Source organism: Corvus moneduloides, chromosome 19, assembly GCF_009650955.1.
Source record: "Corvus moneduloides isolate bCorMon1 chromosome 19, bCorMon1.pri, whole genome shotgun sequence".
NCBI classification, from domain to species: domain Eukaryota; kingdom Metazoa; phylum Chordata; class Aves; order Passeriformes; family Corvidae; genus Corvus; species Corvus moneduloides.
The window spans coordinates 4,579,549-4,604,770 of record NC_045494.1 but is presented as its reverse complement, the minus strand read 5'-3'; the positions used below and the strand labels follow the sequence as shown (position 1 = coordinate 4,604,770).

The following is a 25,222-nucleotide window of genomic DNA, read 5'->3' as shown; positions in this document are numbered from 1 at the left end:
CTCTCCTGGTTTTACACAGGCTTCCATGAGCTCTGTGAACCTTTTCCATCTTAACACCACTAAGATATGGAATAGCCATTGACACAATTAACATGTTATGAAGGGACAACAAATTCAAAAGGGTGAGAGCCCAAAATGATACCTGTAATACTGATTTGAGAAGTAGCAGAGAGGTCCTGTTTTTTCAGATAGACAGTTTGGGTTCCACTGCACTTGAGATTTCTGTTTTCTTCTTATTGGGCTATTTCTTGCTCTCTGAAACTTCTCACTTCTTGTATTTTGGACTGTGAGATCTTTGAGATAAACCTTGGCACCATGAGAGCCAACTGTCCAGGACCTGTTGCCATAATGCAAAAGTTTAATTGTGTGTCGCTGCAGCAGTTGATTTTATGAATTCCCTGTGTTTCCATCAAGAATCATTTAACTGCCGATCATGAAATTTTGGCATAGCAGATTCTTACAGTTGTTCAGAAATAACTGATTGCACTGCAGATTTCAGCATCAAACCTGGGGGCAGACTTCAATCCTGCCATTGTTTCTGTGATCTCGGAGCAGCTCAAAGCAGGGGGGTGAGGCAAAAAGTTTATTTATTTCAAAAAAACTAACAAGAGTTTTAAACATCGGTTACAATTCCAGATAGAAAATGTTTCGTTTCTAAGCAATACTTCAAACTGATGAGAGCACTTAATGGAAGTTTATCTTTACCTGAACCAAAGAAAACTATGCTGTTCGCAGCCCTGTGTGATGCCCGTGGCCGTGCTGAAAGGAGCATTTGATTAGGAATGCCTTGGCCAGGGCGAGATCTGGAAGCTTTGGAGTCTGCCCCGGGTGTCTTGGCAACGATACACAGTTGAGAGCCCACATCAGCACAGACACAGAGCGCGTCCCAGGTCTGGCTTCACACCCCACTTGTGCAAGGCAAGAGAGAAAACTTTGCTGCTGCCGAGACAGGCTTTAGAGACACTGCAGTTCTCGTAGAGACTTTCACAGCCGCTCTCAGTAAGTACAAATTTAAATTAAGGAGTGTTTTCTTCCTTCTGAAGTCATCTTTGTTAAGCGTGCTGTAGTTCAGGGATGTAAATCAGGCTAAAACGCACAGTTAAAATTTACAGAAGCCTGTTTTCAATTAGTGTGAAACTGCTTTAACTAGCCATTAACTGAGTGGTATGGGACTGAAGGAGCCGAGTCTTAGAAAACCCTAGAGACTGGGAAAGCAGAGCCTGACTCTTCCCCCCTTGTCAGCTTGTTCTTTTCAGAAGCGAGCCCGTGGCATTGTGTGTGCAGAGACACCTACAGCAGAGCAGGGACAGCCCCGTGGGCTCTGCGCATCTCCCCCTGCACGGCTGATGCAACAGGAGCCCTGCAGTGCACTGGGGCCATTCCCACGCCTTGGATACTGAAGGCAGAGACTGTGATGAAGCAGGCTTGAGGAGAAAAACTGAGCTGAGCTGTTCCGTGTTTTCTAAGGTGTCTGTTTTCTTAAGCAGAACTGGAATGTACTGTGAGGTTTTGTTCCCACCGAGCTTTACTACTTTCTGAAGTGTTTGTGTTTGCTTTTAGTGGAGTAAAAAGTGATTGTGGAATACCTGGAGATTTGTCCCAAATCAGGGGAGAGAATATGATTGTGGTTGTATGGCTGGTTTAGGATAGTGTCTGAATCCATCTCTAGCCTCTGTCACAGCCTCAGTGTGGCCTCAGGGAAAGAGCTGATCTCCCTGTGCACTTAAAGCAAGCCCCCACAGAGCCTTTCTCCCTGGCATGTGATGTGCCTGCGTGGGCTGCACTGGAGTGGGTGGGCATGACTGGCTGCTTCGGTGCTCATGGCAACCTCTCCCCGCATCTTTGATGCAAACAGCAGTTGCTGCAGGGATGTCTGCACTCCTGGTTGAAACGTTTTGCAGCAGATGTGTGCACAGATGGTGGCACATCCTGTGAAGAAGCATGTTCCTATGAGGTACATGCTAGGGTAGAGCTGTGGGACTCACAGGCACAGCAGAGGGCTGGGCTGGCCCAGCTCCCTGCGGTGGTACCTGTGTTCCTCTAGGGAAAGGCTGGGGCAGTGGCGCAGCTCCTCATGTGCAGTTCTCTCACAGCTCAGCTGCCTAAATCTGTCTCCTGAGGAACACAGCTCCCATCAGTTTGCTGGGTGGTCACTCAGGCTGCTGCCAGGGAGCTGCGTGTGTCTGCTTGTCCTTCAGCCAGGGACAGGGACCCTCTGTGCCACCCAGCCCCAAACGGCAGCATTTCGCAGCAGCTCCTGGCGCAGGGATGAAGGAGATTAGTCACTGAGTACAGTGAGTGAAGGATTCTGATCTGGTCCTTTGGGAATAGTGAACACTGCAGTGAGAGAAAGGGAAGTCATGACTCAATTTATCAATGCTTTTTGATTGGGCACTTGTACAAATGCTTTCTGTGGGGGGACCATGAGTTTAAAGGAACTTCGTTCAAAGACTTCACACATCTGATGCTCAGGCCAAATCCCTGTAGCTTTGGCTCCCTGTTGGAATGAATGTGTAGTTCAAGTGAGGGCTGTCATACTTGGCTGGCAGCCAGATGAGGCTGCTACACCTCCTCATCTCTCCTTGGCCCAGAACTGCTCACAGCAGTGTCTGTGGGAAGCCAGCTGTGGCACAGCCGGGGACCTCTTGGGCTGAGGGTTGACAAGGATTTGGCTGGCCCCACTCTTCTCCACTTCCAGTATCACTTGGGAGATGCCAGAACCTTGCCATTTAAATCAGCAGAGCTCACTGAAGTCAGCACTGGGACTGTGCACCCTAATTAAGAGTCTGGCCTGTCGTTTCAGAAAGAATCTGACAGCCTTGGTGAGTGAGAGGTGTGTCCCTGTGCTCCCTTGGGCAGAGGGTGGTTCAGGTGGTATGGGGTGAACTCCTTGGGTGTAGTCTGCTGTTGATTAGATGGTTTGGATTTTCCTCCTGCCTTGAAAAAGGCCATGCACTCCACGGCAGTATCCATACGGATATTGGTGATTACTCCCCTGCAGCCTCATGTGGTGGCCTCAGGGATTTAGTATAGCTTCAGCATGGCTGAGCCCGTTTCTGAAGAGAACTGCTTTGTGTCACCCACGTAACCTGTGCACATGAGCTGTGCTCTTCCCGGCTCAGAGGTGCCAGTTGCCTCTGAACCGTGCCTCTGCCATGGCTGATGGGGAATCATCCTGGGAAAGTTGCAGAATCAATCACATCCTTATCATGTCGTGGCCCAGTTCACTGTAATACTTGTTTCCTAAAAGGCTGCTTAGGGATTCCTAACCCATTTTTTTCCCCTTGAAGAAAAGCATCATATTTTAGTAGCAGAAACCCGCATGGATTAGTTAATTCCAAATCCCAACATATTGTGGTGTTTCCTGTCTGTTTCCCTCATTCATCTCAGTGTATAAAATGTGCTCCATGAGGAGACTTTCCACGAGCACGGAGCAAGTCTCCTTTCATCTGTGCCTCCTTCCTCCCTTGCCGAGTGTTTGTGTGAGTTAAATAAAGCGTCAGAGTTGGTCAGCTCCAGCTTGGACTCATCTCCTGAGTATTTAGGCCTCTGTCTCTCCCGCCTTAATCTTCCCCCTGCTTTCTTCCTGTTCCTTCCTCTATTCTCCAGTAACAGTGCCACCTAATTAGGTCATGGATTGTTTCATACTCAGAACCTTTCAAGAGGTTTTCCAGTAGCTGTGGGTTTTGGTACTCAAGGCGCTTGTTCTGCTTGCCCAGCTTTCCTGCTTTGTGCCTCTATTAACTTCTCCTAACACCGAAATATTTCTCATTCACATGGCTGCGGCAGTAAAAGCCACGTTAGTTCCATAACAAGCTGCTACTGACTCCTCAGGGAGCTCCCAAAGAAACATTTTACTCTGAGATAAATCTGCTTTTCTGCATTCCCTACTGTTTTATTAATAAGGATATTTTCCTGAGAAGGAGATTCTCACATAAGGCCGCCTGCAGCTTCAGCAGCTGCTCCTCCCTGGAGCCCAAATAATGCCTCCTGTTTGCTCAAGATTTTGGGGTCCGTGTCTGGGTAACAACACACACTTTGCTGCTTTCAGGGCAAGCAGGAGTCAGCAGCATGTTGAGACATACCTGGGAGTATGGCCTTTAGCTCATATGAAACAGACTTAATCCACAGTGTGGTTGGCCCCAAATTTTATTGTATCCAGGTTCAAAGGACTCATTTACCATGACATGTTATTTTTCTTTCCAAACGAAGTTCAGTTAAGCCTTAAGGAGTAATTCCAAAGGATGTGCTGGTCAGTATAATCAAGAGTAGCAGAATTGGATTTTTTTATATCTGTAACCAAAATCTAAGAAACACTCGATACATCCAATTAAACCTGCAGCCAGAAGTCTGTGACAGGATGAGCTGGGGCTAGATGCAGACCTTACAGTGGGTATTTGTAGCAGATTGCTACCTCCTTCCTCAAAATAAAATACCCATTTTCTCCTGTTCTCTAATCCTAGCTTTGAAAGCAATTTAATACATGGTCTAAATTATGGTTGTGAATTATGGTATCCCCAAATATTCTTAATAGTTGTATAAATACACAGAAAAAAGCCCAAAACCAAACAGATGAAAGAAGAGCTGATAATTCAGAAGGATTGAAAAGATTTCTACTTTTCTTCAGAGTTAATTGAGAGCAAAGGCTGTTGCCCCTTTACTGCACAGATTTCAATTAGGCTGACAGCAGAGCTGGTCACAGAAGGCTGAATCTGGCCTGTAACAATTTGTCAAGGAAAATCTTTCCTGTTTCAATCATTGAACCTTATTAAATCAATTTCATACAATGTTTTAGTCATTGCCTTTCATTCATGCCCAGCTAAAGCTTTTTTATAGCAAGCAGCGACAACGGAGTTTGCATACTGGAAATAACAAGACTGGCTTTGCCTGGTCACATGCTGCTTAAGAGACTGTCCAGAAATTTTCGTGCTGCTATCTTCTGTATAAAAAGAGGGGCAGGAGGTGCTTCCAGCTCCTTCTCCAAGCAAGGTACCAGTGCATTCTCACATAAAGCCATGAGGTGAGATGGTGGTATCCAAGTTTTTAGCCTGAGTAAATATTTCACTCAGGATGTTTTGTAACACTTTTCAAAGTGAAGATCACATATGGCTGTGGAGGGACCACCTTGGCTGGCTTTTTTCCTGTGACATTTTTGACATTGCTTGCTGAATGTAGCTTAGCAAAAGAGTGGAGAGGTGCTGAAAGATGGGAGTTGGATGAGGGAGACAAGAAAACTACATATAAAGGAAATAAGAATTGGGGGGCAGCTTTCAGGGCAGTTAGGATGTCCCAGACAGGAGCACCACTTGGTCTCCATAAATCTCATAAGGTAGGTTATTCAGTAAACTTCCTGGAGCAGTAGATAACATCTCTTTTGCAGTGCATTTCTGCTCAAATTTGTATCCACGGTTTCTTGTGTCACCTCTGATTTCTTTTGAGATTCACTTCTCATTCCTTAATCACATCAAGCACTTAAACCCAGTGGGAATTTGGAGTAAATCAAGAGTTTTGAGCTACGCCTCTCCTGCTCTCTGAAGCTGAAATGAGCCAGCCTCAAGAGCTCCTTGAGCTTCCTTTTTGAGCAGGATGTCCTGTCAGGTTTACACGGAAATTACAACTGCCTTGAAATTTTTTTTTCTTCATCTCCCTGTCCCAGCACGTGAGAAATCAGGGATGCAAGCTGACCTCCTGGAGGACAAGGCATGCTGCCAGGGAAGTAGATCTCAGGTCTTTACAGAAGGAAGTGTCACATTACCAGCTGATTAAACCTGTCTGGCAGACTCTAAAGCACAAAGCATTGAGCCAGAAGCAGTAATCCAATAACTGTCTTGAGAGGAGCCTGTGCTGCCTTTGGGGTGTTCCCAGGTGAGTCCCTGCAGTGTCTGTAGCCTCAAAGGACAATCCCCTGGGTCTTGTGCACTCCGACTTTCGAGTTTCGGGTGGAGAAAGGCAGTTGCACTTTGCAGAAGGCACTGAGGGGAGGATTGGTCACACAGCTCAGGGCGTGCTCAGGTGATTGAAAGGCTGGTGGCTCCTACTGGAGTATCTTTAGCTCCAGCCACGCAGGCAGCTTAAGAAGCCCAGCAAGCTGCAGCTGGGTAGTGAATTGGTGTTCACATTTTGACACAGGACTGAGGAGCCAGGCTCCCGTGGAGGCTGTGGCTCTTCTCACCCTCTCTTCTGGGTGCCTGTGCCCACAGTTTGTGGTGCTGCGGTGTGGGCTCCTAGAGGGGTTGTGTCACATCCATGAGAATGCCTTGAATATCTTGAGGTTTTGGAGTGGCATTAAATGTCTGTGTTCAGGCAGCTGAAGCCAATCTTCAGTTATGCTGGACACCAGACAGGGGTGACTGATGATGCTCATCCGTCCCTGGGCTGTCACTGCTGCATCTGCCTGCCTGGGGCTGAGCCACCAGGAAGGAAACAGGGAGCAGACACTCCACATCAGGAATAACTGACAGCAGGGACCCTACATGGACACTGCAATTATTTCCTTCATTTTCCTTTTTCCTAATTGTGTGTGATTGCCATGGGGGGACCACCTACTGTTATACTGTGATTTGAGAAAGCCTTTGAACTTGTTTCTCTTGAGCTTTGGTCATGCAGATGTAAAACAGAAGCAATTAGAACATGGGAGAAGTGAAAAGATCTGGAAGATGGATATAGGAGTCTGGTCAGAGCCTGTTACAGCGGGGATTACTGTAACAAGCATATATCAAACCAGGAGTCCTGTGGAAAAGAAGTATGTATGGACAGATTCTTGGTAGATGTTTCAGAGATGTTTATTTCTCCAGGCGCATGGCCGGGGCTCTGCTCAGGAACCCCGCAGTCACAGGACCCGAGGGTCCTTGCCCACACAGGGAAACACAAACCAACCAATGGGGAATGAGGCTGACCAGGGGCAGGGAAACCCCGTGTCTCGCCCCCAGGGCCCTGCTCCCAGGGCTCCATGGCAGGGGGGAGGAGCCCCAACAGCTCACCCGGTTTATTTTAATAAAAGGAGAATGAAAACAACTGGATAAACATAACAAGAACAGTTTCAAGGCAAACAAGCCACCCTCCTGAGTCTTTAAATGTCCAAACAGATTCTGTGGAACATCTTAGGGCTGACAGAAGGGAGACAGAACTCTCCGGGCATGCTTTGTGGGGAAACTGAGGCAGGAGAGGGTTTAATTTCTTCCCTCCCTCTTTTCATCCCCCCCTCGGCATCGGAGAGGAATTGTAGGGAAATGGAATTGTATAGGGAAGCCATGGGGTGAAAAACGGATTAGGAATAAACTGGGGAAGGGGTAAACTTAGGAAAGGGTTCATATTGGGTATAGGGTAAAAGGGGAAAGTAGGCTGTGGGTAGGGAAGTTGCTGGGATGGATATTGTTTATAATTTTGTGCATAACGGCTGCCTTTGACTGGAATACCTCCAGGCCCAGTAACATTCGCTGCTTGTAAACCCTTCTTTCCTTGCACTATATCAAATTGTACAACTTCGCCATCTCCTACACTTTGCAGGTAATTTTTAGGGTTATTCCTTTTAATGGCAGTTCTATGGATGAATAAATCTTCCCCTGTATCATCTTGTGTTATAAATCCATAGTTGTTTTTGACATTGCACCATTTCACAGTTCCTGTAATTTTCATTGCTATAACTTCTCCTATCACGTGCTTGCGTGTTCGTTGTGGCTGCTGGTCCCGCGTGGCCGCCGCCTCGCCGACTCCGACGTCTCGCCAGGTCCCCGCGTTGCGGCTGCTCCGCGCTCTCCGAGCGGCGCTGCTCCGGCACGTGTCTGGGCTCTGCGTGGCCCCGCGCTGCCATCGCCGCCGGCCCCGTGCCCTGTGAGTGGTTCCGCTCCACAAACTCCACGCTGCTTTGAGTGTGGCCCCGTTCCGGCTCGGCGCTGCGCGGCTTCTCGTGTCACTGTGGAAACCGCCGCTTCTCCCTCCACAGGGCTCTCCGAGCCGTGTGCTCAGAGCAGCCTGCCACGCCGATGCCCGGTTCCTGGCTGCTCGTGGCCCACGGCACCCGCGGCACCTGCGGCATCGCTCCCTCACTCGCGGTCGCGTGGCCGGGGACCCCGAGACAGGGATGGGGTCCGCGATAAGGCGCGTGCTCCCGAGGGGGCCGGGCGCATCCAGTGCAGACACCTCCGCCGGCATGGCTGCAGTCGTGTGCTCCCGGGATGGCGGCCGCGCGGTCTCGGCCATGGGATAAGTACGATCTTCTGCTTTAGGGGTAATGAGACCATACAAATGCTCCTCAAGAGCTTCACTGATTATAAGGTATGCACGGAAAGCTTCTCTTTGATCACTTACCTTATCCCGGATCTCATCCCAGAAACGCCCCTCACAAGATCCAGGAGGTTCAATATCAAAAAGTAAGTCTCGAGAAATATAGGAGAACCTTTTGAAAAGCCAGTTAAAAAAATGTTCTAGATCTCCTGGTTGCAATACTTTTTTGTTTTGTTGCTCAAGGATTCCTTTTACTTCTAGATACATTTTTTTCTGTGGCTCAGAGAGCCCCATTTCCCACGATTCTTCCATAGTCCAGAGAGAATATCCAAACCAAGATGAGAAGAGAGAGGTCTAGAGTGGTTTTTTACTCACGAATTTTCTGTCCTCAGGGATCGGTGTCTTGCCTGCATTCCTCCACCAGTTTGTTACCGCGGGGATTACTGTAACAAGCATATATCAAACCAGGAGTCCTGTGGAAAAGAAGTATGTATGGACAGATTCTTGGTAGATGTTTCAGAGATGTTTATTTCTCCAGCCGCATGGCCGGGGCTCTGCTCAGGAACCCCGCAGTCACAGGACCCGAGGGTCCTTGCCCACACTGGGGAACACAAACCAACCAATGGGGAATGAGGCTGACCAGGGGCAGGGAAACCCCGTGTCTCGCCCCCAGGGCCCTGCTCCCAGGGCTCCATGGCAGGCGGGGAGACCCCAACAAAAGCCAGCTCTGCAAAGGGGATGGAAGAGAAGGAGGGCAGGTTTAGCTCTGGAGTGAAGAGCACTTTTCCCCTGAGACTTGCATGAAGACTTAAGCCACACCTGCAGCATCCATGCTGTTTTCAGGCAGAACAGTTGTATCTGCAGGACAAGTACAAATGCAAACTCTCCTGGCAGAGCTGCCATTTAGCCGTGTATCTGAAGCATTTACTTCTTATCAGTTGCTACTCACAAGTGCATGGAAGTGCCAGAATGCAGCATTTATTCTCTGTGACCCTGGAAGATAGAAATTATTCCTGGCAAGGAGGGGCTAGCAGCATTCAGGAAGTTGTAGGAGCAAAGCAGTCTGGTAGGACACACTTTCTGTCCTCCTTTAAGCTTGGTGGATGAAGGGCACCAGAAGTTTCCAACCTTGTCTCCTGGCCTTGGGGAGCCTTGGCCTGCCTGTAGGAGCTCATGGGATCGACACTGTCCCCAGGCAGGGCACAGAAGCACCTGACAGGGAGATTAAAGCAACAGAGATGTTCTTGAAGTGTAGCTGGGACCCAACACAAGTGAATATAACTGAATGAGGGTTTTGAGGGCCAATGCAAAATCTGTCTTTATTGAAAGAAAGATTTGCTACTGATGTCAGTAGCTTTTAGACCAGGCTTGGGCAGAAGTGCTTGTGCTCACTGAGTCATTGCAGGCTGCCTTTTTCTGGTGGCCAGCTTCCTTCGGCATAGTTGGATGTCAAAAAACCACATTGCTTTTCCTAGAAGCAGCAGCTGGAGTATTGGTTTCAGCTGGGGAACTCTGTGGTGGACTTCATTCAGGGCTTGGGGAGACTTCCAGTTTTGATGTTAGCGGTGATTTAATGATAAAACGGCAGCAGGACTTGGGAAGGAGAGACGATCCAGTGAGGTGCCCTCACAAATAGCTGTGTCCTGTGTGCTGGGGAGCCAAAGCACTGCTGTTGCTGCAGGTCCCTGCCCAGGGCTCAGTCATTTGTCTGAGCACCAGTGAACAAAAGCACAGATGTAGAAGGAAATGCATCCTCTCTGCCACAGCAGAAAACTAACAATGAAATACTCTCACCCCATCCTTGCCCATTGCTCGGAGAGGAAGGAAGGGGTGAAGCTGAATTTTTGAGGAAAATATTTCCAGGATGAGGGTAATTCTAGTCCTGTGCAGCATCCATCCTAGCAGGGTGCTGCATCTGAGTTCTGGGGATGGCATTGCAAGAATAGGGAAAGAAACATCCAAGTCCTGACTGTAACACTTTTCTTGTCTGAGCTTGGAGAAGTCACGTGAAGGTAGTTTTAGGGCTGGAGACCACCTAGGCTGTATTCCTGCTGTTCAGCAAAGCCTGTGTTTCTTTGAGCTTTTATCACACAAATATGGAACAGAAGCAATTAAAGGGTGGGAGTAAGTGTCTGGACACCTTTAAAAGCACAGCCTCTCTCTGTCAGATTTCTTTGCAGTGAAATGGCAGTAGCCACTCTTTCTTTTCATGCAAGTGTTAAGAAATTACACTGATGGTATCCAAGCTGCATTGCCCTGGAACTTTCTTCCTTGTTCCGTGTCTGCCCTGCAGCACCAGACAGCACTTCTAAAAGGCCAGTGAGCGAGAAAAGCTTCTCCTGGGCGATTTGGGGAAATGGGTGCAGCTGTTTGTTCACAAAACAGCAGCATTGCAGGTGGGCAGCACTGAGCCACCTGTGCAGACTCCCTCTGCAATAACCCCGGGTTTCCTCATGTCCTTTCTGGTGCTCTCTGTCTAAAGATTATTCTCTATTGGAATAAACTTATGATATGTAGAAACTATTGCAATGATCCCAGAAGAAACCACAAACTCCAGACGTGAATTTCTGACTGCTTCCAGTTAAACACACACAATGGGTCCATTTTACGTCAGCTGGCATTTGTCAAACTTATCACAGTTTATGTTTACCACAGTATTCTTTTGGGAACCATTAAGACTGCGTGTGTCAACCAGGGAAAAGGCCACGGGAATCAGATTCAAAATATTTACAGTGCTTGCAGCCAGGTTTCACAGCATGGCAAGGGCGTTTCACGCTGCTGGGATTTTGGAGGTGTTGGTGTAGCTCTGCGCCAGGTATTGAGCTGGGAATTAAAGACACAGCAAGGACAGAAGGTGACTGGGACCCTGTACTTGTGCTGCTGAGGACAGATGACTCACAGGCACCCCTTCCCTCCTCACTGCTGCCCAGTGTATACTCTGAAAAATAACAGCAAAAGAATTGACTTTATTAAAGACATTTGCGTTTGTGATGTTTACAGTACAGAGCCTGGTCCTCCTACTTAACTGTATCGTTAGTTAATCCATTCATTTCAGTGGCAAAACCTGATGCTGAGTTGATTTACACTGGAATAATTCCAGGTTAACTAAGCTACAGTCACTGAGCAATCCCAGTTATAAGAACATTCTTGAGTGCTGGGAGAGAAATAAGACAAGGTGGAAGCACAGATACACCTGGCAGGCAGTCAGAGCAGCGTGAGCATTTACAGACCTTACTGTGAAACAGGAATGTGAGGCTGGAAAGAACTTGTGGTTGTGTATCTGGATATTCAGGTTCACAGGTGGGGTGCTGGGTTTGTGTCAGAGCGGGAAGTTTGACAAAAAGTGCTGATGAAGACCAGGCTACTGTCCCAGTACAGGCTAAAAATACATTGCATTTGTCATTGTGAACATTTGCACTTATTAAACTTATTAATAGCCAGTATCAAAAAAGCTCTCCGAGTCCATCTGTTAAAGTGTCTGGCTCAAGCACTGTATGTTCAGGATAAGTTTTTGAAAAGTCCTGCCTTGGGAAAGATTTTTTGCTGACTTTAAAATATTAACAGCATTTTTCTGAAATTTGTTAAAAACGTTTTAGTTTCTCAGGTTTATACATCATGATCAAATTCTCACTGTAACACCACCATATTGAGCAGTGGCTGAGTAATATTGAGATCAGAACTGGATACAAGTGATCCAGCCTTATATTGGCATGATCAGGACTGCAGGCACCTCTTATCAGTACATCAAGGAGACTTGAATAAAATAGAGAGATCATGTACCAGGTGAATGATTAATAATGGTGGTTTTGGATAGCCACTTAAGACAGGATAGCACGCGGATACAAGATTTATGTGGTGGGAAATCTATAAGAAAAAAGCCCTTACATTTTCCAGCCTGATCACAGGACATCACCATTGTGGGATATAAATCTAGAAGATATAAACAATTATTTCCATGCGAGTGCTCAGTTTGGAATTGAAGGGGCTGAACAGTGCAGCTCCATGGTGTGACAGAGCCAAAGGGAATTTCTTCCTGTCACCCCTCCAGTCCCTTGCAGTGGAGGGCCCGGACAGGCTCCTGCCACTCGAGCTTGGAGGAGCCTGTTGTGGTGCTAAAGCTGCCATCCCTCGTGTTGTTCCAGGCAGCACATGCATTTGAGGGTGAGCATCCCTTACCAGTCGTTCCCATGCTGGTGACTGGTTTGTCCTGGTGACTGACAGCTGTGATAATGAGGTTATTGTGAGGAGGCAATCAGTGCACAGAACTGTTTTTATGTCTTATGGTCAGGGATCTTGGGGGTTTTGTGCCCTGAGAGGCTCTAACTGGCTGGGCCAGAGTAAAGGGCAGAACATGAAATGACTGTACAAGAAAAATCCCTATTGCTTTCTCATCTGCATTAGGGGTTAGTTTGTCAAAGTCATTGTAGGGCTTTTTGCTGTAGTATCAAGACAGGGTTTTCCAAGTGTTTTTATGTACCTTTGAAGTGAAAATACCTGGGGAGCAAGGCAAGTCCATTAGTCCCTATGAACAACTGGTGGTTCACAGATGCTCCATTTCTAGGTAAATCCCCTCTGCTGCTCACTCTCTCAGTGCTCACTGAACTGTGTTGAATTAACTGCAGATTTTTACACAGCTAGCTTATCTCAGTACAGTGCTGTGCCCCTGGGAGCCTCAAATCTGAGTCTTGGCTTAGACCAGAACAAAATACTGAGGGATCTGGCTGGGCAAGGGTGGCATGGAGGAAGAGGGTGTTATTCTGGTTGCAAGGTTTGATAAAAAACTTACCTTTTGTCTTTTATTGTCTGTTTTTGTCTCACTGGAGGTGTGGAAGCTTTTTCCAAAGCACCACTTTCAGCATGCAAAAATCTTACTTCCTTTCTCTCTCCCCACTGAACTTCTCCTTATTATATATCCGTGAGTTGCAAAAAAAAGCCTCAAACCAGCAGTGGCTACAGCAGTTCCTGTCTCTCAGGGACAAGATTAAAATCCACCAAGACGAAATGTCATGGAAAGCATTGAGTTGTCATTCTCTGGTGCCACAGAAAATTGACTTGCTGTCTCCTGCTGCTGCAGTACAGAGCTGATGGAAGTACCTGGCTTGCTAGATTTCAATATGAATGGAGATGGGTGATGAATAGGAGGCACAAATCACAAAGGTTAAGGAATGTGCTAGGGATGGTCCAGGTTGGAAATTGGATGATTTTGATGTCTGTACTGAGTCATTAAGGCTAGAATTCATGTTTCAGTGATAAGACTGTCCACGTGTAACTTGTAAATTAAAATCTCTATGTTTCTTACTGAGACTGGACTTCCCTCTGTAATAACCAACCATGCCTCTGAAATGCTTTGTAGGCATTACTTACGGGAAGTAGCGGAGGCTTTCCATCTGTACATTAATATTTTAGTGGTTGCTATTTTTTAGCCATATCCAAAAATGAGAATTCTGTTTCTGGATAGAATGGGTGATTGAGCCCATTCCTGACATTGTGCATGATCCAAGATCCTAAACCCAAAAGTAGTCCTGAGCCAAGCATGTATAAATTTTCTGCAGCTGCAACTTAGACTGAAATGATTTTATGAACATTACTTACTGAAACATGCTTAGCCTGACAATCCAGCTCTCTGCTCACAACTGTGGCAGTGTCTTTCCGTCAGAGGGAACTGGAAACATCTGATTCCTCATTTGGTGAAGCAAAGAGCCAAAAGTGAAAGATAAGGGACGCAGCAGCCAAGTGCCACAACGTCACTGAACTGCAGAGCCACAGGAGCCAGACCAGTTCCTGTCTCTCTTGTATCCATGGAGACCCCGGCACTGCAGGGGCTGGGATGCTGGGGTCTGTCACACCATGCAGACACAGGTGACAGGAAGATGGAGCTCAGTTGGCAGGGAGGGCCCTGCAGGGGTCAGTGCTGGCACTGCCGAGGTCCCAGGTCACTGTGAGACAGCAGAGCCCAGGCAGAGCCACACCTTGACCTGGTGGAAATGACCAAACACAGCAAACAGTTCAGCTCCTGCACTTTGCAACTTTCTGATACCTCTGACAAACAACTCTCCACTTAGCTTGGATGGAGAGATCACAGCTGTCAGTGCCAGGGGCTGAGCCAAGGCCACCTTCTGCCCATGGGTGTTTTTTCCCTGGTGACAGCCAGTTCCTGGCATTGGTGGCACTGGGATAGATGACCAGCTCTGTTTCAGGAGTCCCATTATTAGGTATGTGCTACATGAAGACAGCACTAGATTGATAAGACAGAAAAGGTAATGGTTTCAGATGCAATTTTCCAAACAAATAAAACTTTGATCTGCAATGTAATTTACATTATGTAAGTCCTACATAGTCTGGGGCCTGAGATGTATCGAGATTCTCAACTAAAAAGACTTTCCTGTGGCACAGTTTGGCATCTTTCAGGGATAACAAATGGAAAAGGCTTTCTTTTAACTTCATGTCCCTCTTCTCCCCAGGTTTTGTTGTCTTTCCTAACCTCATTCATCTGCTAAAAAACAGGGCTGGGGACAGGAGCTTGTATTGGGCAGACCTTTGAGCACTTCTGAGGCCTTCTGTGAAAGAGATCATGAGGTGAAGCAGAAAATAATGTCTATGTTGCATTAAAAGTCAACATCTTGACAGAGAAGTTTTCTTTTGAGATAGAAAACTGTCCGTTTGAGGACAGAAGAGGAAGGATCAAACATCCTGCAAGCTGTGATCTATCATCATATGGTGCATGGTGAAGTTATCAGTCTAAACACTGTCCTGGATTTGCAAATCTTCATAAGCACAGATGTGCTTTGGGCGCAGTGGGCTCATTGTCCCAAGAAAAATTGAAGGGAGGTCTTGAGTGATGTCTTATTATAGAGATGTTGCTGCTAAAAGCAAATTCTCCCAGCGAGTAAGTGCAGATTGTTTCTGTTATTGATTGCCACAGTCTCTGCTTCATTGAGACCACATGGCCTGCTTTGTTTTTGTAGCTGTCTTTTATTAAAACTGACAAAGAGGTATCAGCGTTTGAAAAGATGAGTCTTGAGAGTCCCCTGGGCGGCATTTTCATGCTGTAAAGTGATACTGGCGTATTTGATCCACAGATGCTTTTAACACAGTGATAAAACAAAAGCTTTTCTTCCCAGGGTGGTCTTCTATACTACAAAGCTTTCAATTTTTTCCATGCTCAATGGGCCAAGAAGTGGAGAGAACCTGCAATTCTTCCTACCTTAAACTGTGCTCTCAGGATCTGGTCCTGTGTTCTAAACTGCGGAGGACATCCCTATGTATTTCATTTTCTAAGGTATACTTTGCTGCTTCATCAAAGATTCATAATGTGTTTTACATTCACATGGCTTATCTGTACTGATTTTCAGTGTTCCTGAGACTGGTGGTCAGAAAGTTTTCATCCTTCTTTCTGGTAACCAGCATTTACAGTCCCTAATCCTCTCCTGTTCTTGTACCTGACTTTCAAAGAAGCCAGTCAGAGTTTTATTTGAACACACAAACCTGGTTTGATTTTATTTTTTTGGCTTTATATTTGAAGGTATCTAAAAAAATTTAGATCTGAGACATTTCATACTAGGACCTATCATGAGTGGAAATGTTTGACCTCAATCTGTCTGTGCAGCACCTCCTGATCTGCAAAACGGGAATACCATCTTCTCTCATTTTGAAGAGACTTTATGAAGATAAATTAATCGTTGCAGAGCACTCAGATGTCAGAATGATGAACACCACAGAAAAGCCTGGGGGGAAATAAATAGTTCTGTCTGCAGAGCAGGCTGTTAGTAGTAGCCATAAATAAGACATGAAGCTGCACTTTGATCAAGAGACTAAAGCAGATATTGAATAGTTGCTGATAAACTGAGCACCAGCCAGCCAGAGTCCTGAACACATCCAGACCAGTGGGAAGTAGTGTGTGATTGTGTGATTAAAGAGATGTGTTAATGCAAACGAGCAATAGGACCAAAGTGAAGTTGCGCCCCTGAGCTCAGTGTGGGTGTGTCCTTCCTTTTGGATGTTCTGCAGCCTTGCTGTGAGTATGTGCCATGAGAGAAATACTAGTCTCTGGTGAGCATGAATTATTCTCATCCTGGCCAACTGATTCTTTTTCTCTTCCTTTCCTCTGCTAACAAGGTGCGTTACACAGAATAGGAACTAAAAGCTTAAAAACATGTCATCAAAACATGCTCAGAGCTGAAACTACCAAAAAGTTCTTCAGGCAGCAGCCTGTCTTCTACAGACCAGCAAAGCATAATCCCAAAGATTCATGTGTCAGCGGGGCTGTCAGAATCCCCTGCTCCATCCACAGCTCCAGGCTCACGTGAGCCCTGGCCAGTTGCTTGCTTGGCTGAAAAAAAAGCACTGAAGCCTCCTATCCCTGCAGCCACAGTGGAGACAGCTGAGTAAATGTGACTCCATCTTTCTGGTGCAATATGGAGCCACTTGGCTCCACCTTGGTTTAAGCTCTGAAGTGGCTAAGGGATGCTCACACTTTCCTTGCCATCTTCTATGCTCTTGTCAGCAAAGTGAATGTGTCCATGCCCTCAGTCTTGCAGAGTCCTCCTAGCTCATTTCTAAAGGAGAGGCTAGGTATTTTTCACTTGAATTTGCTCATGTGGCCTGTTTTATTTTTTTATTATTGGGTATTTTGACAAAGGTTAAATAGAATAGATTTTGTGTCTGGCGTATTTTTGTAATGCTTTTGACAAAGGTGCTTTAATCATGGATTCACAGCTACGATTATGAGATGCCGTCAGAGCTTGACATGAAAAACCTAATGGTATAGTTGCAGTGATGAACAAAATATAAACTGCTTTTCAGAGGGGCCTGGACCATTATCTGGCCTTTGCACTTGTAGCTCTTGACTACTTGTCAATAAGGGGTTTTGGAGAGGAATACAGAAAATTCCTCCAAACGCCTCATTAAGCAACCAAAGTGTAACCTGCTGATGGCAGAGAGGCTGCAAGTAGCTCGTCTCTGGAGAGAGCAGTGGGCGAGTCCCCTGAAATGTCTTCATGCTGTAATTGCGTGTCACAGAGTCAGGTCCAACATCATTACTGGCCCAAGGAATCGATGCTAATGGGCCCTCAGCCAGCCCCCGTCCTGCCTTTGGTGCTCTCACCTTGCACAGAGACCTTCTCCAGCGAGCCCTGTGCTTGACTGGAACTATTTGGTGTCCCTGGCTGCCTGCCCTGCTTGTGAGGATAGGACACAAGCAAGCGCTCTGCTCTAAAGGTCATGGGGAGAGCAGACCCCCATGGTGTAGAGTCTAAATTGCTGCTTCCTTAGTTACTAAAATAAGCCTCTTTGCAGGCACTTGGGGTCTTGTTTTTTGGGAGTGGGAGCAGGGGTTGAGCTGTGCCTGCTGCACCCAGAGCAGTGTTCCCCTGCAGCTGTAGTTTGGAGCTGACCTCCTCACCCTGTTCAGGGATGAAGGGATGGGGGAGGGCAGAGAAGAAACTGTAGAAAGTTCTGGAAAGGCTCTGCCAGCTGTAAATGCAGCCTGTTTCTGCCCCCTCTGCAGTCTTCAGCTCCCCTGCTCCACACTTGTCCTGTGTTCATCCTATCTCGGCCTCCTCCTGACTTCCCCTTAAAACAAATCATGGGAACAAGTTTTAGTTGGGAGCAAGTTCATTCTCTCCTCTTTTCCCTACCTCAAAATGTCTTTGCCTGTTCTGATTGCAAGGTCTTTGGGGCAGGGACTGTATGCTCCCTGTGTTTTGGCAGAAACTGCCTTAATTAGGGATCGTTCTTGGTTTGTTCTGTCATAATAAAAGGGATTCATAATAATACTGCAGTAACTCACACCAGTCTTACTGCATTTCCTTCAAAGGAAGCACTCCAAAATAAGATGAGAGTAGATGAGATGAAGATCAGACCAGCTGTAATTACAAGTCTGCGATATCTCATTTTGGAGCACAGCAGTTACACGCAGTAGTAACTTGGCCAGCTCTTATTGTAGGGGAAAAACCCACACAAAAGGTATTTTTACATAAGTCTCTGTAAAATAGCCCCCAATATTCATCACAGAGAGCATGATTAAAGGCTCTTGAAGCATGAATGGAGTTGCCAGTTTTCATGAGATAATTAAGACGCAGGTTTGGTGTATATATATTCTGGTGATCTCATTATCTTCATTATTAATTAGTCTCTGTTCTTCACATTTCAGCTCCAGTTTCTTGTCATTAGGGTGACTCACCTGTGAGTGATGCCTTAGTGAGATGCAGAGGAAGGATTCTGCCTCTGGAACAGCAGAGGAGGTGCCAGGCTTTGTTCAGAACTGCTCCAGAGAAACTGCAGTGCTTTGTACCAGATCAGCAGGTTTCCCTGCCATAAACAATTTCAATAATGTGCCCTGCCCAGTGTTTCTGGGCCAGGAGCCCCTGGTTTCAGCAGGCACTCTAGGTGTTACTGGAAGTCATAGAATCGTGGAATCATAGAATGGTTTGGGTTGCAAGGGACCTTAAAGATCTTCATGTTCCAACTCCCTGCCATGCCTCACCACCCTCACAGGGAAGGGGACAGCAGTGATTGTGATTTAGGCACTCAGTGATGTATTCAGCAATCTTCTTCTAATCACCCAAATCGCGAATATTTTTCCCAAATTTTCTCTGGCATGCTTCTGCAAGCACCTTTTTCAGGATGCATAGTGTTTGTTTGGGAGATTTGTGGGATCTGGCAGTACGGAGCATCCTTTAGCTGATGTAGCCATCTCTTTTCTTTCCTGTGGTAATGAGGATAAAAGTTTACTCTCCATTGACAGCTATTTGTCACCATCCTCAAACCCGGAGCACAGGTACTTTGCAGGTACAGTTAGTACAACTGGCATATGGATGGTGGGATTTAGGAAAAAACCACAATAAATAAGGTGGAAACTGAGTGTGAAGGAACGCCCTGCCGTTTTCAGGGTCCAGCTGTTATGGCACTGGATGAGGATATCCGGCACTGAACGGCCTCCCTCTGAAAAGCAGCCAGTCTGCTGTTGATGGTGTCACAAATACCGTGCTCAGGAGGGTCTCAACGTGCAGAGCCGGCTCATGCAAACCACGCACAAAGCCTGGAGCGTACTTCAGTGTCTGTGGTCATCTGAGCAGTCACTAACCTGCACAAATTCCTCAGCTGCCTGAAATCATGACAGGAGAATAGACTCCAGTCTCAGATGGGAAAAATGTATCACGCAAGCTCTCCTTCCGTGACGCTGACTCAGTTGAGCTGCAGCTGCACCAAGCGGAAGCTGCTGTCCCGGGCAGACATGCAGACACCCTTCCTCTGCACCCTTGCAGCTCTTAGGCATGAAGCACTTAAAGGCCTGTGTCACTCCCAAAATTAATCCTCATTCCTTCAAGAGGTGATGGTCACCTGCCGTCCATCAGCCATGACAGCGTGTTCTGCTTTTCCCTTTGTAGGAAAAAAATCCTAAGTCATATTAAACAGAAAATTATCTCTTTACCATGAAATGTGTAAAATTAAGGTTTTTGTCTCTATTGAGATCAAAGGCAGCTTATAACAATCTCCACTTAATCAGGCTTAGCTTTAATGAAGTGAGAAATGGACCTGTATTATAGCTAGGGTTATTACTTAATAAAGATTTTATACAGTCATTCCTTAATGAGGAGTGATTGTCTAAACTCCTTATATTTTCTAGGATCTTTATGAGAAATGCTTCTATCAATGAGAGATTTGTGCCTTCTCAATTATTATTGTGTAATAAATGTCAAAGCCCTGGGTAGCAAACTGAGTAGTGTATTCAGCAAGTGTACCACACAGTTGTGCCTATGTTCTTAACATCTCTATTATAATATTCATTTTAACTATTGCTACTTTATCTGTTTAATGCTTATTTTACATTTTTCTCATCACAAGCTGTTGAAAGTAGATCTGTGTCGGGTAATGGTTGTGTAATTGTCAGGTTTCACAGTGTCCATAGTAGTGCCCGATCTGTGTACCAATATAAATACTTCTGACTTGCATTTTTCAGGAAACTATTAGGAAATGTACTGTGCAGGTAATTACTTCACGCGTGATTGTTGTTTATTCTGCAGTGAGCCCCTGACATACAACTGTCTCTCTCAAATTGAATGCTGAAAGGAAAAGCAGATTTTAGAAGTGTCCTATTTAAAAAGCAGTGAAGTTGTCTGTCCCTAAATCTGTCTTCTAGAAATGGTTTTCCCATTCATTTAGATTAATGAATAGGAGGATGTCTGGGAGGTGTTTTTGATTCCTGTTGTACCATTCATTATCAGCTTCCTAGCTTCCCAGGAGAGCTCCTGAACAGGGTCTGGACTCCCACTGCCACCGCAGGGAGCCCGAGGTCTTCTGGGTCTCCTGTGTGTGGGGACCTGCCCTGAGCTGTGCCCTGCTGAGTCCCAGTGAGCTCCTTGGACACGTGGGGACGGCAGTCTGCGCTGGCTGAAGCTGCACTTGGCTTTCATCTGTTGCTGTTGCACTTTGTTACACTAAACCTAAGGCATCCCTTCCAAAACGTCTGTGCTCAGCAGAGACGGAATTCTTTTCATTTTCTTTCAATGAACTGCGAAAAGGGTCAAGTTCAGTGAATTGCTTTAAGCATTAAAGCTTAATTAATTTCTTTCTCTTCTTTTGCTTTTTGAACAGCAATACTTTACACTTAGAAGTCGCTGTCTGTGATGAAAATGAGGCAGGCTCAGGGAACACACAGGACATTAGATGTTACGCTGGTAGATGGGTTCGTGTCTGCCTGCTTTGCTCTGTTTTCTGAGAATTTCCTTATCCCTTCAAGTAACTTTTGGGCCTCTCTGGAAAACGCCCTGTCTTTGGGCACAATAAAGTCCAAAATATTTTAGAAGTATAAAGTACTTAAGTGATCTTTCAGTGACTTACATTTACAGCATCTCTGTAACTCTGTGTATGAGCATTGGTACAAAAGTACGCCCCAAAGAGCTTTGCCACTTTTGAACTACCTGGAAGTAACTTTAAAGACAGGCTTTGGAATATGGCCAGATCAAATGGCAAGGTAAGGGCTGGGGATTCTTTCCTTTTCCAAGTCTTTCAGTGCTATTACAGTTGGGAGGGAGGTGTTTGTTTGCTGGCTGAATCCTGCAGGATGGTGTTTCCTGCCATGTGTGACACAGCAGTGACAACTGTGACAGTCAGTAAGGGCAGGGTTTGGCTCCCAGATAGGGATTTTACAGAAAATAGGGTTTTTGTATTCTCCCTTCTGCCTTGGAGTCTTCTGCTGCAAAGGCGCAGAAACAGATTCTATTTCTTTATTAGCACAGACAGCACAGTAAACACAGCTCTTATGAGGTGTTGTGAAAAAGGAAGTTACACAACTTCTAAGAAGTGAAGTGAATGTAAAAAACGAAGTCAGTGTGACTGTTCTCAGCCTTTTTGTTTTGCTTCTCATTATCTTGTAACTAAAGGGATTAAAATCAAGGACAAAACAGGCATCACTTCCTAACAGGATCTGTTTTGCTTTGAGCACACTGAGGGTGCTTTAGCCTGACACCACCATCCCGGGGAGGCCGTATATGTGTTCAGTTGTTACTCTATTGTAGGAATGAGGGTTCACCAGGCAGGTGAGGCTGTCCCCAGTGAACCCTGATGTCCCCAGAGATTGTCCCTGCCTGGGGACCTGACAGCCCTCAGGGGCTGCACCTGCCACTGCAACCCCTTCACTTATGAGGCATCAGAAACCCAAAATCAGTTTGTAAAAATGCTGTTCCATCTCAGATGTATTCCTGCAAACTCACCACCTGCAGGAAGATTGTCCATAACCCTGGGGTGAGAAGGCCCTGTCCACCCTGGCCTTGAACACTTCCAGGGATGGGGCATCCACAGCTTCTCTGGGCAAGCTGCACCATGTACATACATAATTGTATAAAAAATATAAATTACATACCATTTTCTTTTATATATAATATAAAGTAATATCATATCATATAACATTATGTAATATAGAAGGAATTAATCAGGTTTTAGTCGGGTTTTAAGCCACATTTTATTCCTCAGGAATCCCAGGCATCTTCCCCTCTCACCAGCAATTGCAGATAATTTTAATTACGGATAATTTTGAGCAATACCGCATTATTTTTGAGCAAAACCGAGTGACTACGACTAAACCCACGAGCGGGGTCGGGCGCGCGTCACTCACACCCACCGGAGCACAACACCCAACCGCAAACAACCCGTGTGACGGGGACCTTCCTGCCGCTGTCCGCCCACTGCCCGGACCCCGCGCTCGGATGTCACGGGTCCCCGGGTACCAAACGCCCGGCCCCTGCCCCTCCGCGTCGCCCGGCAACGGCGGGGCGGGGATGCTCCAACTGTTGCCGCCCCGCGGGGCCGCGCCGCCGCCGCCCCCCCGCGCGCTCCGCCCGCCCTCTCTGCGGGGCGGGGACGGGGCGTGGGGACCGCGCCGACCTCTCGGCGCCGGGCCAGGTACGGGCAGCCCGGCAGGAGAAGGACGAGGAGGCGGTAGCCGGCCGGTATCTTCTGTGGGGTGAGGAGGAAGTTTGCGGCGGGGTTTTGGGGGTTTTCCACGCCGCAGCTCCGGCGCGGGCTCCCGCTCTGCCCCTCCTGGGAACCCGCGCCGGGGCTGCGGCGTGAGGAGAGGGAGATCCGTGATGGAAGGGGGATCCTTGAGGCCGCTCCGCTCCGGTGGGGATCCAGAAGCGAGGGGGGAAAGCATCTCTGGGGTTTTTGGTGCGGTGTTGGCGTTTTCGTGAAATGCATGAAATTGCAGGTAGAGCGAAACCCTGCTGGGTTTTTTTTTTTTCTTGTTTGCTAAAGGAGAAGATTTTCGCTCCAGAGTTGTGTATGCTGGAAGGTTGGGCTCGCTATGGAAGTGAGCGGGTCCTGGGGATACTGTTATATGGGAAAATCTAAAGCCGTCTATGCCTGTCAGCAGCCGTGTGGGGTGAAATGGGGGTGTTGGGGAAGAAGGGGTATCTTCCTGCGTAGCGGAGCCTCATATAGCTCTCAGATCTGTAACCTGGAGATGCCTAAATACCTGGGATTGAAACCTTTAAAGGGGGAAGAGGAGAAAAAAAGTACTTTTTAAGGATGAATGCAAGCAGGGGGCTTGCTCTGTAATTATTTTCTATGGCACTGGCGATGTGTTTGGATTGCCATTACATATTGTTGAGTATTTTTAATACCCAAATGTGGTTCTGAATGCATTTGCTGGCTCCGGGATGCTGGTGACATAGGCAGAAAAAAATGATTTGTGGTTAGTCACAACAGCCTGTGCTGGAGCTACAGATGCTGCCTGTAGCCCTCGTGTGGGACCAGCATTGCCCTGATGCAGTGGGTGAAGTGGTTCTGCCCCCGATGGGCCTGTGTGAGATGTATTTGGCAGCATATGAAAGCAGCTCACAGCAGAGATCTTGTAGATGTGAGCAGTGCCTAGCCTGGAGTTGTTTGTCATGTCCCTGAAATGGAGAAGGGCAATTGTGCTTTTCTGTTAGGCAGAAGTGTGGTTAGAGATCTTGGGGCAGGCAGGCGTCCTCCTTGCTCTGTGCTGTGCTGATTTTGAGGTGGTAGTTTAATGTTGCTGCTTTGGTAGTAGCAATATTTTCATTGCTTACGGCAGATTTGTAAGGTTGGTGGCTTTGGGGGCAGAGAGAATGATTTATTCTCATGTTATTTGGCTGATTTATCGACTTAGGGTAAGGAGGAGGCACAGATGGGAGAAAACTTCTGAAAGGGGTTCAGAACAGATTCCCTAAACATGAATTCCATGGTATTTGTGTCCAGTATATTATATTATTACCTGTATACCAGTATAATTCGTGATTATTTTGATCCCTTTTGCTATGCTATCAAAACTGCTTCTGTTGAAAATAGTTTTATTCCATTCGGATGACATGCAAATGGGGGGCTTGCTCCAGTGATGGGACTGGATTGCCCTTTCCCAAGTTATTTTTCTGCCTGTTACCCTTCTGATTTTTGGGGGAGGTGGGGAATAACTTGGTGTCACTACTAAATATGTGCAGTAGTGTGGAATATTATTCTTACAACTGGGCACAGAAGGAGGGTGGAATTTCTGTTGGCTGTTTGGCAGCGTCTGCCCAAACTGAGAGGAGCTTGAGCTGTACCCAATGTGAAATGTGACAGCCTCCAAGCAGTTTTAAAACCTCTCTTAATGGGCTTCTTTTAAGTTTGTTATTTGAAGAATTACTGCAAACAGCAGCAAGTCTCCCAGGAGCCACCTGATGCACAGATGTTTCTCAGCTGTGGTTGCCTTGACAGGGCTCTTACCACCAGCGTGGTTGGGGAATCTTTGCCATGCGCAAAGCCTGCAAAACAAAACACTTCCCATGCCAAAATAGCAGGGGGGATGGAATTGCTTTGCTCCAGTTATTGATTAACCAGTGCTGTTACATCTGTCGAGCACAGCTTGATCTTAACTTTTTCTTTTAAATATAGTGTCTGAGTGAAATATTTTAAGTGGTTACTAAACTAATCATGAGTTGTTACTGAATTAACCATTATCCAAATATTAATATCCGCAAATGTTCACCATGTTTGGGTAGCTGACCCCTTAAAATCTGAAATGCAGCATAATAATGTCATTCCTTTTGTTCTTTCTTTAGTCATTTAGGTTGATTGCTGCACCAAACATAGGACAGGCTCTGTAAGTGCTTCCTGACAACACAGAACAGTGCTTTGGGCGCTGTGTTGCAGCTAACGCTGCTGGTTAGTAGTAGGGGGTCTCTGCATATGGCTCTGCTTGGAATTGTGTTTTCGGTGTGTAACCTAATCTTATAAATGATTTCTACCTAGTTCCCATCTGCTTTGTCTGTGCAGGTTCAAGGGTAGAAATACATCTTGCCTATGTGTATTTTACTGTGTAAATGAAAACCCAGCTTATTGCCAAGCCAGGGTTTATGATCAGTGGGTTCTTAGTTCATGTTTGTCATGTGTGAAGCTCAGTGATGTGCTTGGCAGCCCTTCTGCAATTAAGTGCTTTAACTTCACTGTAAGAAGTGAAAAAAGCAGCAGGTATGTGAGAGCCTTTGTTTAAAAAGAAATAAAA

General features: G+C 46.5%; 1 protein-coding gene across 4 annotated transcripts in view; it reads left to right on the top strand.

Annotated features, from left to right (window-relative positions):
* RAB11FIP4 (RAB11 family interacting protein 4) overlaps positions 1–25,222 on the top strand; it is a 125,192-nt gene that overhangs the window by 71,107 nt on the left and 28,863 nt on the right. The window contains exon 1 of one of the 4 annotated variants that reach the window (XM_032128963.1): positions 22,579–22,684. The exons of the other annotated variants lie outside the window; for them this stretch is intronic. The gene's annotated coding sequence lies outside the window, so the exon portion shown is untranslated. Of the gene's footprint in view, positions 1–22,578; positions 22,685–25,222 lie in introns of those variants that run through there. 4 annotated transcript variants of the gene reach the window in all.